The sequence below is a fragment of the Abramis brama genome (assembly GCF_963993115.1).
Source record: "Abramis brama genome assembly, chromosome: 4".
Lineage (NCBI taxonomy): Eukaryota > Metazoa > Chordata > Actinopteri > Cypriniformes > Leuciscidae > Abramis > Abramis brama.
In genome coordinates this window covers 38787577-38799656 of record NC_139966.1, presented here as the reverse complement: position 1 = coordinate 38799656, position 12080 = coordinate 38787577, and positions in this window count along the sequence as shown.

Here is a 12080-nt window from a genome sequence, read left to right as displayed (position 1 = left end):
ACTACCAAATAAACGGAAACAGACACGACTGAATAAGTAAGTCTGTCCTCTTTCTTTTTTGAAAAAGACCTAACGGTAAAGCACTTTATTTCTGTGTGGCTAATGTGCAATGTTGACACAAATTAATTCATTATGATCAATATATCACTTTTTATTGTAAACCTGTGGTAAAACATCGATTCTTGGGTTTTAAATATTCAAGTAAACAACAAAAATGCCAGCAAACGGTTGCATTTTGTTTTGCGATCACGCTGTTTCCAGTGATTTCTTTCTGATTAGTTTTCTGATAAAACTTCCATTTGTTGGTGAAATGATGGGTTTGTGTGATGTTGTTTCAGAGAGGCGTGTTACAGGAGTGTTTTAATGAAACTCTGTGGAGCTTCTGGCCCGACAGTGGAAACGCAGTGTGTTTTGGGCCCTGTGCTACAGGCTTTTAGCCCGGCACGGCCCGTTTAAAGCCCTGGCTCGCACTGGCCAGACGTGGAAACGCGGCTAATGATGCCGCCAAATGCGACACTTCAAACTCACTCATGCTCACAACCAGTCTGTGCCAAGAATCTATCCTCAGGTGTGTGTGTGTGTGTGTATGTGTGTGTGAGTGAGCTCACAAAAAATCTTAACATCAACACCTGTCTCTTTGCTCGCCTAGAGCAAAAGAGTATTGCTCAGAGGTAGCTCTTTCATAGCTTAGGAGGCGTAATGGAGCTCTAACTTGTAGCTCAACTGGTTGTTTTGTGCTAGCAATACAAATGTCACAGGTTTAAAATAATTTTACACAATCGCTAAGACACTGAACCCCATACTCTGAACCAAGGCCTAATTCCGTTTGTCGAATAAGTCACTCTTTCTGTAAAACCTTAAACAAGTTCAAGCAGTTAGACACCATTTGCAAATCTTATGCACTCTTTTTGCAAAGCTCTAATCACATTCGCACTGTGATGCACTTGTGTTGCAAGTCGGTAAACATAAGAGGCAAAGGTTAAACAACAACATCACAGAACAGTTACGCACAATGGTTCAAAATTGGTCACACTTGTTTCTAATGATGTGATCAAACCAACTGTACAAATTAAGCCAGTTCAGAGTGCACTGGTGGCACAGGTGCACTGAATGTTGAAACCAACAACAGAAGGAAACGATCTGAGAGGGAGAGGAGGAAGGGTCACCGTGATTTTGCCAAGACATGTTCCAGGATCAACTTATTTTGTTGATCCTGGAACAACATTCCTGTCCAAAAATGTAGTCCTAACCCTATCCCTACCCCTAAACCTAACCCTACCCATAACTTACCCCTAATACAATACAATCAATTTGAGGCAATTGTTTGATTTTCCCAAGAGTCATGGGTTTTGTGAATGTAGTTTGAAGATTTGGTTTTATGTTTAATGTTGTGAGAAAATGGATGAAGGTTTCAAGAAATATGTTTTAGCAATGTGAAAAATCATAATGAAAGTTTATTCAAGTTGCTTGTAATAAAAGGTTTCATTTAAAGGTGGGTAATTTTTTATCAGTATGTTGAAATACTTTCTCCTTTTCCGAGATAATATGTAAAAACAACTTTAAGGCCATTAGCTCTGTTTGTTTGAACAACCCTTCACAGCAACGTTGGTTTAACCAATAGCATTGAGTTGAAGGCAAGGACTAACCAATGGAAGAAGAGGGGAATGTTTGAAATATGTTGAAAATCCTTATTGCAATCCCAATTAATGACACAATTGTTGCAGAAATTACACATCTCCACTTATAAAATTAATGTGGAGAGCAATTTGGACTTGGAATTTAATAAAAAAAAAAAAACATTTTAAATCCATTTAGAAAAGATTTAAGAGAAGAGAAGAGAAGAGAAGAGAAGAGAAGAGAAGAGAAGAGAAGAGAAGAGAAGAGAAGAGAAGAGAAGAGAAGAGAGGAGAAGAGAGGAGAAGAGTTGAGTTGAGTTGAGTTCATGCAAATAAGGTGATTTTCATTGAAAAGACAGTTTTGCCTTTGGCATCTAAAAGTCTTGTGTCCGTTAAGGATGACTGCTCTGAAAATACAAATAAATACATCATGGACCATTCTTTCCATTTAATTGTGGTAATGGTAACATTTACTGAAAAAGTATGTGGAGTGTTTTGCTAGCCATTGTCCTTTGATCATAAAGACTAAAGGACTATACATTTTTTTTAAAAATGACAGTTTATTATGTATAAATTTCATATTAGATTTCCAACGTATCGTTACAGTAGATTGAAGTAATAGTAACTAATACTAATAGTAACTAAAAGTAACTAATTTCATTGAATAGGATTGTTCCGATGGTTTGTCAATTGGATGGTTCTTGTAAGTGAACCGCTTCAAATAAAAAAAAACTTAATTGTATCAGTGGGAAGTCAATTCATTTTAGTAAATTGATTCATTTGGATGGATATTCTTCATTTAAAAACGTAGTTTTTTGGTACTTTTTGTTGGTAGTTTGTAGTATAGTTAACAAAGGGTAGTTTTTTTGAGCAGCCTGTATCACAGAGGTTACTGTTTCAAAGCAGATTCCCAAAAATGCCTTTTAAAACCAGTTCAATTCCAGTTTCACCACCAGTGAAGTTTTCGGCTACTCTTCCATTCAGAAGCTTAGATTTGTTTGAAAGAGGATCTGTGTTTATGGTCACACATATGCACACACCTTTCCCTCTCTGGCCTTCAAATCACCTCTCATTCCCACTAAAGACATGTTCTTTCCGTCCCTAAAAATCCCAGAAGCCCCTTCAACTCCTCCTCTTCTGTCTCTCTCTCGCTCATCATTCACTCCATCTGTCGCTGTTGTCATCTACCTGAACGCCCCCTCTTTATGCTTTACCAAGTGTGAACTGCTGAACTCTGCGTAAGTGTGTGTCTGATTACCGTAATGCCCCATTCTGTCCCCTTCTACTGATGAACTTTTAGCACCATGATTCACCAGGCTTTCCAAAGCACAAGTTTTATCGTCCAACCACACGTGAGAATAAACTAAGCATCTAATAGGAAAAGCAATCACAAATTTTTAAAAGTTGCTTTATTTTTCATTTATGCATGTTGGAAAGTCCAATTTTATTTTAGTGAGATGTTCAATCAGGTGGTTTAAGTAAAATAAACCGGTTCAAAGGTTTAACACCTTGGTTAAAATGGTCAAGGTGTTGTTTGTGTTTGCTAGAGCATTGTTAGACAGTTCTAGTAGATCAAAAGAGTACATGCTCAATTCTCAGTGATTTTCTGTTCACTAGTTTTGTCAAGCAATGGATAAATCACGTTCAATTACATGGAAAAGTAATATTACACCTCTACTCAACAAGACGCATGATTTGAGGCACCATTCATATCTGTATTGGTGCTATATACTCCAGAGTTTAATGCTTTATTGGTTTAGTGGTTCCCCAAAGAACCTTATAATGTTCAGTTATTAAAGGAAAAAACATTTTTAGTGTGAAGGACATTTGAATAATATAAAGAACCTTTATCCACTAGAAATAACATTTGTTCAATGGAAAGATTATATGGATGTTGACGGTTCTTCATGGAACCATATATGCCAAAAAAGAACCTTTATTTTTAAGAATGTACTCCAAAGTTTAAACTTTAAAGGGTTACGTCGGGTCAGAAGTCACTCTTCTGCCGGAACTCGACTAGCATATGGCCATTACCGGAAGTTAGTGATTACAGTTTATAAAGTAATAAATATGGATATTTTGTCTTAAAAAAAACGCATCGATTCGCTTCAGAAGGCCTTTATTAACTCCCTAGAGATATATGGATTATATTATCTTTTACATGTATTATTATTGCGATATTCCACCAGACTGTGTCTATTCCTGTGTGTGTGTGTGCATGTGTGGCAGCCGGCATGTAGTCTCGTCGACTGGCCACCCTGCAAACCCCCAGGCTTCCCCAGTAAAAAGAGAGATGATTATCTGTTATCTTCCATGTTTTGACGGGAGATTATGCTAAAGATTTACGATTGCTGAAAAGACAATGGTGAACACCGCATTCTCAAGTGGCAAAAGAGTGTTGAAAACAAACATACAGACCACAGATAACTTGCTCACCTTAGCAACAGAGGGACAGCGTTCCCAACGTTTTATACACAACTTCACAGACACTGCTCATTACATCACCACTAACAGCTAAACCGCTCTCATTTTTATCAACATGAAGCATGTATTTTCATGTACGACTTGGCTTCAGCCTTATTAAAATTCTTGGCAATAGTTCATCGGGCTGGGCCAAGACGCTTCCACAAAAGTGCCAAACTAAGAATCTGAAATTTAACTGACAGGCTTTGTAATTGAAGTCAATTGTGGTTGTAGTCATATGTTTTATGCTGTTTTCAGATTGACTGTTAGGCTTTAATTTTCTGTGATGACTTTTTGCAATGATAGTGATCGTTGTGATTATAGCATGTTACAATGTTATAGCAGGCTAACATTTCATTTTTATTTGATCTAATCACCAGGCCACACAGAATCTGCATTCACAAAGTGAGCCGAGTAATCAGTGTTTTTTGGCTAATGTGATCATGCTTTTGCTATCAATAAATGCAATCAAAAAATGGGTCAATCAATTTTGCTTGGATCTATTAATTTATACAGAAGTAGGCTACATAATAAAAAAAAACAAATCTGAGGTGCGTTTCCCGTACAACGACATAACTTGCTGCTTAACAACCATATTACGATGCATCGTTGAAGAAATCAACTAGCTAGTCACGATCGACCTGTTTCCCGAAACCGTATTGTCGCAAATTGGTCGTTCAACCACATTGGTTAATGATGTCACGCAGGTGTTGGATTAATAACTTATTTTAATGAATCTGTTTGAGATCGAATTGATGCTAGATGTTTTCCTATAAATTACGGACATGGCATTTGAGGACTATTTCTCATTTTCTCAGTTATTTTGCTTTATTTCCAGATTCAATAATAGGCTTGTTCTTACGTAGTAGAGCACGTTCGCACATGCGCGCTAAAAATGACGCTTTCAATCTCTTTACAAACTAAATGATGTAAATTACATTTGTATTCTTAATAAAAGATATAGATTGTACTGAATGTCAGCTTGCTTATTTGGCTCAAGATAAGGATTTATTGAGTCCACGTAATGCAAACAAGTAACTAAGCTTCTAACCACAGGTCGAGAGCTGTCGCTCCAACCACACAATTTTGCGATGCTGTTTGCGAATGTTCATTAGAACTATGTTTTCGGGAAACACCTTCTTGTTGAACTATGCTATAACGACGGAACTTGCGACCATAGTTGGGTAACGATGCTTTCGGGAAACGCACCCCTGGTCTTTAGAAGGTCTTAAAATTAGGTAAATGCAATCTCAGATGAACAACAACACGACATATTACACTTATAAAGCCAAAATGGATACCCTATGATTCAATTGCTTGTAAATCCAGATTTAGCAGCAATGACTAATGACTACCAATGAAGTAATAATTTTCTTTATGACTTTATCAGTATCTCACATCATTGTGGAGGAATTTTGGCCCGCTCTTCTTTACAATGTTGCTTCAGTTCATTGAGGTATGCAGGCATTTGTTTATGCAACGCTTCTTTAAGGTCCTGCCACAGCATTTCAATCGTGTTGAGGTCTGGATTTTGACTGGGCCAGTGCAACACCTTGAATCTTTTCTTTTTCAGCCATTCTGTTGTACATTTGCTGGTGTGCTTGGGATCATTGTCCTGCTGCATGAGCAAATTTCAGCCAAGCTTTTAACTGTTGGACAAATGGCCTCACATTTGACTCTAGAATACTTTGGTATGCAAAGTAGTTCATGGTAAACTCAATGACTACAGGTGCCCAGGTCCTGTGACTGCAAAACAAGCCCAAATCATCACCCCACTTATGAGGTGTTTGTGCTGATATGCTGTGTTAGTTTTTTGTCAAACGTGGCGATGTGCATTATGGCCAAAGATTTCCACATTGGTCTCGTCTGTTAAAAGGACATTGTTCCAGAAGTCTTGTGGTTTGTTCAGATGCAACTTTGCAAACCTAAGCCATGCTTCCATGTTTTTTTAGAGAGAAGAGGCTTTCTCCTGGCAACCCTTCCAAACAAGCCATTTTTGTTAAGTCTTTTTCTAATTATACTGTCATGAACTTTAACATTTAACGTGTTAAATGAGGCCTATATATATATATATATATATATATATATATATATATATATATATATATATATATATATATATATATATATATATATATATATATATATATATATGTGTGTGTGTGTGTGTGTGTGTGTGTGTGTGTGTGTGTGTGTGTGTGTGTGTACAGTCATGTGAAAAAGAAAGGACAGCCTATTGAATTCTGTGGTTTTATATACACATATACACATACATACATACACACACTGTTGACTGGGGTAATGTTGCTCTGCCATCACAAGAATAAATTACATATTTTAAAAATTCGAATTAGTTTTTTATAATTATGCTTTATTATTCTAAACGATTTTATGTAAATTTTCCAAGTGTAATACTCTTTAAAGCATAGAAAATGCAAACAAAATTCATCTGCCTGCTAATCACAATAGGCCTTCTGTGAAACAATGCATATAAATTACAGGGGGAAACCCAGCCAGACAGATGTGTAGTTCTTTATTTTTTTTTCCAACACAGGCATCTCTTTATGTGTGTGGTTAGACTTGCTGCTTGGGTTTAGGTGTGTCTAAATGCGTATGTGGTTTCAAGCAAATAACTGTTCAGGTATGACAGTAAGAATTGTAATAGGTCACAGCACAGACCAGAGATGTGTGTAAAGGTTCAAGAGTATGTTTACGTGTGGTTAATTTAGGTAAATATGGAGTGGTTTGTTGGAGACCCACATGAATCCCATGGTGTGGTCATATAACCGCTGACACACTTCATTCAGCAGTCACCTGAATTAATAAGGACTCCCCGGCCGTTCCAGTGAACACAACTATCATAACTCTCAGCGCTGAAAACGCCTGGCCCTCGTTAGCAGATCTAATCATTTAGCATTTAATTCAGCCGCCGCTAGCATATCAAGTCTAATAAGAAAGATTTCCACCCTTTAAAACAATGAACAGGAGGAAGAAAGGAAATCTGCACTGCTGACATTCAACTGCTCAAAATCTTATGAGTTTAGCCAAATTAATAATTGCATTACAAGCAGACAGGTCATTTTTGGATCTGATTCTTATTAGATGGCTCACACTGTCCTTAACAGATATTTGTATTATATTGTGAGTTGCTTTTGTGGAAAATAACTTGAGCTATATGGTAAAACAAGATACAGTAATGCATTTACATGGATTTTTGACAGCTGCTTTATACAAAACAAATTAGTGTGCATTCAAGTTCTATATGTTTTTTCAGTATGTGTTCACTGGGAATCGAACCCACAATCTTAGCAGGAACTAATATTGAAGATGATTTAACTTTTAGTAGTGTAGAAATTAGATAGTATGAGGATAATAAATTATTTTATATCGCTGAGATATTATTATAATTTTAATTAAAGTTTTAAATTATTTTTCATGATTATATTTCCATTTTCATTTGAAATAATTGGTCATTTTTATGCACGTGTGTGTGTAGCTATTTTCAACTTAAACTAAATGAAGATGAGAGATTTTGCACACGCACAAAAAAGTGTTTTTACCGTTTTACTTTTAGTTAATCCAGGTCTACATGTGTGTTAATATGACTCCAATTTTAATGCTGCGTTCACGACATGTCCGTAAATTAATTACCGTAAATAAAGCTCCGTATGTTTTCGAATCGTTCCCCCGCGCGGTACTTTGATGTTATACACCAATCGGCCAGCAAAGCGCCGTTTCAAGTAAAACACACCTGCAGTGTTCAGGTAGTACAGCGGTCGTAGCTCTCATAAAGTTACGAGTTTACATGTTGTATTTACAAGTTCAACAAGCACGTGAAGGCTTTTTACAGTTCAGAATGTTTATGGTAATTATGGCATGGTGTGAACGCACCTAAAACACCGCATGGCTGTTTATTGATTCTCTCAGTACAATTAATAAAAAGTAGACAGTAGGCTACATACCTTTTGATGGAAAATTCAGCACCCACCTCATGGCCCAATGATGGATGGATGGTTTGAAGACCGGTTTTCTTTCCTATGTTGATGTATTTAATAAACAAGAGTGAAATATTAGCCACCAAAACATGGACTTGCAAACTTGCTTTTGCTAATCAGTGGCAGGTGGTATTAAGGGGGAGGGGTGTTCTCATTCTAGAGAGATTTGATTGGACATAATGTATAAATGCACCTTAGTTTGTCCATTTTCTGAGAATTTAAAGACTTTTGATTTAAAATATAAAATGTGTAGGCATATTTGTAAGAACATTAAGCATCTGCTACAAGTATATTTTGTCAACTTTCAGGACACTAATGTATACATAGCCTCAAAGCTAATATCATGGACTAACAGCAACAAAAATGTTTGATATATGGGGTCTTTAAGTCAGACTAGTAGTGTCACAACAAGACAAGTTTGGCAGGTCAAAAACTGGAAGTAAGAACTAATGAAAATTATGTGGCGGTCCAGAATTTTTTTTTTTCCTGGTAGTTCATGGAGTTCCCCTTTAGGTTCTTGTTTACACATAATTGATGCCTTTTTATAGCACAATAATGAGAGGAGACGAAATGAGTTTCTTCCTACAGAAGCATTTTTTGGGTTATGAGATCCTTCTAAGATGTTAAAACATGTTTAAGCTTATATTAAAACTACAGGTTGAAATCTCAAGGAAGCCAGACTCAGGTCAGTTGTTTAAACACAACTGTCATAGTAAAAATTATGTCGGCCACAGGTAACCGCCTCTCAGGTCTTGTTCCCATGGCATCTACAATATTTACAAACATCCCCTAATTATTTTTTTTTTCCCTTTCGCTGTCAACCCGGAAAAAAGAGTTGAACTTGATTCATATTTCAGTCAAATCGAGAAGGTTACCCAAACACTGGAAGATAACCAAAAAGTCCCATGTTGGTTTGCAAAGCAATGTTTGCATTTTTTTCTTTTGTATTTTTGGTGTCTGCGAACCATTTTTTTTTTTTAGACATAACATTAACAACATTCAATATTGCATCTATTTTGATTACAGATTTGATAAATATAATTATAATGTAAAATGATGCTAAATGATTTTGCTTTCAAACTTTGTTTTCTTGTGTGCATGCCCTAAAGTAAATTCTGGTTAATATTTCATTATTAGCATTGTTTACGGTCATATATTTACACACTAACCCACTAAACTATGAATAAATAGTTAGCTAGCTTATGTCAGTGCTTATGTTATAAACTGCTGTCAATAGACAAAAGACAACAAATACAAAAAAATTATATTTAGGCAATAACCGATACATTGGCTAATCAAAAGCCATGCAATCTTTATTCCCTGCTCACTGCATCGTGAGACACAGAAGTGTCAAACCAAAGTCACCACAAAAAGCTTCATTTCTGAAGAACCCAAAACTGTGTCTGCTAGTTTTGCAGTGTCATGATATTTCGTCTGCTGGGATCCTGTAGTTTGCATGCTAACGTGAGGGAAATAGTTTGAGCCACATGTTCTTTAATTGACGGCACTTACTACAGATGGAACAATCTTTAAAATATGTGTTTTTGGAAGATTCACAACAAAAACCTTTTAGCCTTTTACCTTTCTTCAGCGTCAGTTCGAATATCCGCTTAGTAATTAGCATAAAGCTAAATTCGAGATCACCGACATTGCATACAGACTTTGAGTTAGAGATGCACAGTTGATGCACAAAATGCTGCAAGAAATTAAAATACAAGGAAATATTGATATACTACAGAAAAGCTAGAGTCAGTCCAGTATAATAAACACATGGTGACTGCCATGTGGGTATGTGTAGTCAAAGCGGAAGCTAGCAAAAGTGAGATTATGATATGATTTTCGATAAGACATGATGATTTAACATGCAAAAAGTGTTGCCTCAGACGTTGCACTCTCAGTCTCATAGAGCCAGACGTCTGCATATACACTCTTGCACATAAACATATAGTTGATGTAAAGCTCTTTGTTAAATTCTCTCTCTCTCTCTGTCTCTCTCTCTCTCTCTCTCTCTATCTGCATTTTCATGTCTTTCATTATGGCCATTACAACAGTAATGAGCAGTAAAGGGCAGTAAAGGGCAACAGGACATTCCAACACGTTCATATTTGCAAAAACTGAACCTGACGCAGGAGTTTTTAAATATACTATACTAACAGAAGTAGCCATCCCTTTTATGTATAAATAATCGTTATTTATCAAATAGGAGAATGTTTCAGTTTTTTTTATTTTGAGTGTATCTAAGTGTGTAAATACGTACTATATGTGAATGTGTGGGTCCTTGGCTTCCCTGTGATCTGGTGTTAGTTCCTCTTTTTAGGACTTCACAGAGAAAGTTTCTTAGCATGCTAATGTGCCATCAGCACAGGCAGCATGCAAATGTACGAAACCACAACAGCTAAACAAAATATTTGCAGCTCTTCTATATTCACTCTGTTAAGAAAAAGAAACGAATCGCACAATGTAGTCCCTAACTGCCCTGTGTCAAATTTAGCATGACGCTAATTGTAAACAAACCTTGTGTATTACTAATGTTTGTTTTCTACATTTACTTGCCTGCAGGATTCGACATCTTAACCATGATGAAATATTTCGGTCATTGTTGTGAGTAATGCATAATAAGAATTTGCTTTGGTTAATGATGAATGTTTCTTTGAACTTAGCGAGCTTAGCATTACATGGTAAAGCTATTAAAGATAGAGCACTATCAAACATATGTATTGTTCACATTACATATAGTTTTTTAAGTTAACAGTTCTTCTACAAAGTGAACGCTTTATAATCAAACAAAAACCTTTAGGGCAGGTCCTTTCTCTACGACCCATAAAAACTAATGGGGTGAAGACCATGGCTAGCTACAATGGAACAGTAAGCAGCAACCCTGCAAACCCACTGATCAAAGGCAGCTGAGAAAAAAAAGATTTCCTCTTCATGTAACGACTGCTTTTGAACATTTTTAATGTTCATGCGTTGTCTCTTATTGATTTCCAGGCCAGTTTTAAATATTTATTGAGCATGCAATGTGCAATCTATCCCCCACCAAACTGTTCTGACTTGTGGTGTTACATTTATTTCTTGTTATTGGTTTGAATGTTCCTTTTTTTTTTTTTTTTTTGACATTCAACCTGGTCAAGATCCAAACTGCATTGAAAACTTACCCTTGAGATGCCAACTTAGGCCTCATCTCACCACAAAACCACTTCTTGCAGCCTTATTAGTTTATTTTCTCTTCAACTTACTGTGTATAGTAGCAGCCACAGGCTGAGGGTTTTTTTTTTTTGCTGTGGTACCTTTCACACTACTCTACCCATAAGGCTTTGCTTCTGTTAACCATATTTTACTTGGCTCTCTTACAAGATGTCTTAACTCTAAAACTAAAGATCAGTGACTTCTCTCTCTCTCTCTCTCTGCATATATAAATGTCATTGCCATAATCGTCACTGAATTGCCTCATTTCTTTTGCAGTATTCCCACCGGAATGCATTGTTTTTGAAGATTTTTCGAAGTGAAGCGAAACATGCAATTTGCTTTTAGGTTAAATTTTTTACACATACTGTATGTGTATGATGTATTCTCCAAGATAAATCATGGATCGAATTTGTTATTGTCAAGTTGTTAATACAGACTTAAGCTTGAATTCCTTCAAAATGTAAACCGATTTTATTTTCAACATAAACTGGACGGAAATATGAATTTCAGTCTCCTGACTGCAAATACTCTTATTTTTGTCCTGACATGTTAAAAAACCATTTATGATGTGATTAGCATGCTAACAGCAGTGTTGATGGAATGTCAAAGTCAAACGGGTAGCGTGAAGAGTTTTAGGCTGTGTGGAGTAGAGTCCCTCACAACATCTCTGTTTATTTCTAGGCTTCCTGTTGGTGTGCGGCCAGCAGCATTCTGGGTAAATCTAGAGGTGTCCTTGTGGCTAGCAAAAGCCATGTGTCAGATATCACACATATGCAGTGACATACCCGCAAAAGCTCACTCTCACATTCACACCAAAGTC